Raw genomic sequence first — 4457 nt, forward strand, 5'->3', positions numbered from 1 at the left:
GTGAGTTAGAAAGTTGAAGGAATGCTTTTACTGATAGAATGCCTTATTTTGGATGTAGAAGTATTTATGACTGAGAGAGAGAGAGAAAGATGGCTGCTGGAAAGAAGTATCAAGTATAGTTGAAGCCTTCTCCTGGATGTAGGACTATTGCTCATGTGTGGAGCACCCAGACAATTCGAGTTGATGGTACACCTGAGAATCATTCACAGCTTAAGTTAAGCATGGCCGACACAGAGTTGTTGAAGTGGAGTGGTGTATGAATAGTCTGAGGTCTTGAACAAACTTCATTGGAAAAAGTTTGAACATTTCATTGGTGGATGATCACTGCCAGTGGGTTTTGGTGGACCTGTGAAAATCTACCATCTAGAACTAAAGTCATTGGTGGCATCTCCTTCTGGAATTGGTTGGGATCCCAAAAGTGAGAGAACAACAACTAATGACTCCATACACAGGGTGCACCAATGTTTCCTATATCAGTATGGAGACTTTGTTCTACTCTGTCTTTCTGTGTATTCATCATATTTGGTTCAACAAAGACCCATTTTAAGAGAAAGAGAGTTTCCGAACCAGATAACAATCCAACTGAAGCAACCATCCACTCACTTGTGCAGGCATACATGCTTTTTCTTATTCTTTAATAATAAAGATTGTGTTCCTTTCTTTCGATTATGTTTTATGTTGTATTATGTTTTTGTTTTGTTTTTACAATTGAGAAGAAAAAAAATAGTTGCTCTATCAATGGGAATGGTGATCTATCTACTGTTTAAATATGAATGATGATCTATCTACTGTTTAAATATGAATGATGATCTATCTACTGTTTAAATATGAATGATGATCTATCTACTGTTTAAATATGAATGATGATCTATCTACTGTTTAAATATGAATGATGATTATCTACTGTTTAAATATCTATCTACTGTTTAAATATGAATGATGATCCATCTACTGTTTAAATATGAATGATGATCCATCTACTGTTTAAATATGAATGATGATCTATCTACTGTTTAAATATGAATGATGATCTATCTACTGTTTAACTATGAATGATGATCTATCTACCTTTTCAATATAAATGATCTATCTGCTGTTTAAATATGAATGATGATCTATGTACTATGTAAATAATTTTAAAATGCAGAACTTCATTCTTATCCTTAACATATTTACTGTTGTTAATAGTGAATTTCTTTAAGTATGTTCTATATACTAAACTTTAAAATAAATATAATACATTCAAAGCCAGTCCTTATCATTCAAGCCTTACATTAATTCCCTTAAATTAACTATATCCACCACATCTAAATGTAATCCATTTCAAAGGCCAACTAGTCACTGAAGTTGACTCCTACACTGCCAAAATATATATTATTGTTTTCTAATCGTACCATTCTTGTATAAAATATGAATAGAAATTATCCATCAAGTTCCTCAATCAGATCCCCCTAACTATTCTTTTTTCGAGATAAAACAATATTGGAGATCTTAACCTGTTTTTATATGACATACTTTCCATACCAGGCATCAGCCTAATAGCCTTCCTGTAAATACTTTCCAACAATTAAATGTTCTTTCTAAGGTACGAAGCCCAAGACTGAACACAATACTTCAATGTTGACCTAAAAAATGGAATTATATCTTTCTTAGACTTGTATTCAATATTTCTGTAATTACTACCTAAAATCCTATTTGCCCTGCTGCTACCAACAACATATCATTTGAATAATTTAAGAGATCTACCAGAGAATACCAAGATTCTTGTCTTCCATAATACTGCTAAATTATTCAAATTATAATATCCCACATCCATTACCTTGCTTTATTATAATTAAAAGCCTTCTGCTATTTATTTGCCCAAGACACTGAATAATCCAAATTTTTTGTAAAGCAGCAGCATCTGCACAGAAAGGAACAACCAAAGCCTTAAAATCATCAGTACCTTTACATAATTTATTGACCATTCCTGCATCTATGTCATTTATGTAGAAGATGCACATATCTATCAATATACAAGCCTGTTCTTCACACTTACAGAGATGATTTTTAATGAATCTTTTGCCACCCAGTGGAACAGTGGTGTGTCTGCAGACTTATAAAGCTAAAAACTGGGTTTCAATACCTGTGGTGGGCAGAGCACAGATAGACCACTGTGTAACTTTATGATTAACTACAAAGAAACTCTTTTATGTGGCACCTTATTAAGTGCTTTCTGAAAATCCAGATACAGAAATGCCCTCTTCTACATGAGCAGTTACCTCTTCAAAGAATATGAAAAGATTAGTAAGGTAAGACTTTCTCCTAGTGAAACCATGTTGACTATTAACAGAATTTTAAACTTGGTAAATGACTTTTGAAATCTTCTTTTATCAGATTTTCAAAACTTTTACCACCACTGAGGTAAGACTAATGGGCCTATAATTACTGGGTCAACTTTTATCACCTCAAAGAAGGGTAATATTAGCCAACTTCCAATTTTCTGGCACCTGCCCACTATTCAAGGACAAAAATAGGATCAAGTTGCTTACATATCCAATTCTTAAGCTATTTCAAAACCTTTCAGTAAATATTATTTAACAAGTAGTTCATACTTCCAATTCTTAACCTCCTTCTAGCCAAAGGGCTTTATCATTCTCTTAAACTTCCCAATTTTTCCTTAAGCTAAGAATTAATGTGACCATCTTGTTAGCAACAGTTCAGGATAAGGAATATTACTTAAATCTTCATTAGTAAAAACTGAAGAAGTAGAATTTAGCAATCCAGCCATCCCATAATCATCAGATATTAATCTTCCTGTAGAAGTTAACAATAAATGTAAAATACTGTTGTTCGTAGTAGTTTAACTGACCAGTTGGTGAAAAAATTGCATCTTAAACTGTTTCTCCTTATAATTTTATAACATTTACCAGCTTGTATGTCTGAAATTAAAATCTTCACGACAAACGTAACCCCATTAACAGCTGAATTTTTTTATCTCATTATAGAGTTTCTTAATAGTTTCATCTAGTCGTTTGTAACAAACTCCAATTAAAGTTTTCTGCCTTTATACCCATTCAGAGCACCCCAAATAGATTAAACCTCATTGTTATTAACTCTGGTATCCTCAACTTGAACAGGACGTAACTCACATTTTACATATAAAACTACTACTCACACGGTTTTTAGTACTCTATTAAAGAACCTAAAACCCTATACTTCAAAGCAATTTTAGTCATCAAAATTGCTAATATTTAATCAGATATTAGTTATTCCCATTACATCAAAATCCCTTTTTTCAGACTATGAACTTTAACATATATTTACCCATATTCTCTACTGTATTTCTTTAAATTATCTTTTTTTATTCCACTTAACTGGTTTGTTTGTTTGTTATTACTGAGCACAAAGGGCTATCTGTGCTCTGCCCACCACGGGTATCGAAACCCAGTTTCTAGCAGTATAAGGCCACAGACATACCACTGTGCTACTGGGGGGCAGTTTGTTTGAATTTCGCTCAAAGATACACGAAGGCTAATTTGGCTAGCCTTCCCAAAATTAACAGTGAAAGACTAGAGGGGAGGCAGCTTGTCATCACCACTCACTTCCAACTCTTTTACCAATGAATAGTGGCGAGCATGTTTGGGGGGTGGTCGAGCTCCTTAAACACCTAGCCATGCTCGACCTGGATTTTACTGGGTGATGTATTAGTTACTTGGTTGGTGTGTTTCCAATTAATTTTTGGGCATTCCTACAGTTTTAAAACTTTTACTGATAGTTGCAAATCTTCGTAATATTGAGAAATAAATGAAACAGAACTAACTCTGATATTTTAGTTCAAGTTTCAGCCCAAAGACAAGAAGATACTTTCAGTTTATTTTATTTTTTTTATATGTAAGATTTACACTTTTAATAGATTTTAGAACAATATTCTGTAAAACATAAAAGTTTTCTTGTTATTTTTCAGCGAATTTAGTCGTATATCATATCCACGAACTCTTTCACTTTATATATGTATTAATTAATTAAATATGAATGTTACAAACAAAGAGGATCTCTCAGTAGTGCAGCAGTAAGCCTACGAATTTATAACGTTGGAAACCGGGTGTAGATGGTGCGTTTGTTTGCAATTAAGCACAAAGCTACACAATGGGCTATCTGTGCTCTGCCCACCACGGGTATCGAAACCCGGTTTTTAGCGTTGTAAGTCCGCAGACATACCGCTGTGCCACTGGGCAACCCTGTGGATAAGTACAGCACAGATAGCCAATTGGCAGTTGTGTAGCTTTGTGCTTAACTGCAAACAAATACAAAAAAAAATATGAATGGATAGTAAAAAAGCCAAGTTTGACTTAAGCTTCAATATTTCTATCAAAATTGTGTTCATTATAAACTAATATTATACTGTTACGTCTCCGTTTGTTAATTGATTTTCCGTAACTTCGTACCGACGAAACTTAAGCGACACAAGTCTTTAC

General features: G+C 33.6%; 1 protein-coding gene across 1 annotated transcript in view; it reads left to right on the top strand.

The window, feature by feature from the left end:
• LOC106467641 (zinc finger protein 62 homolog) overlaps nt 1-4457 on the top strand; it is a 56443-nt gene that overhangs the window by 21736 nt on the left and 30250 nt on the right. The window lies entirely within an intron of this gene.

This window comes from Limulus polyphemus, unplaced genomic scaffold (assembly GCF_000517525.1).
Source record: "Limulus polyphemus unplaced genomic scaffold, Limulus_polyphemus-2.1.2 Scaffold2688, whole genome shotgun sequence".
NCBI lineage: Eukaryota > Metazoa > Arthropoda > Merostomata > Xiphosura > Limulidae > Limulus > Limulus polyphemus.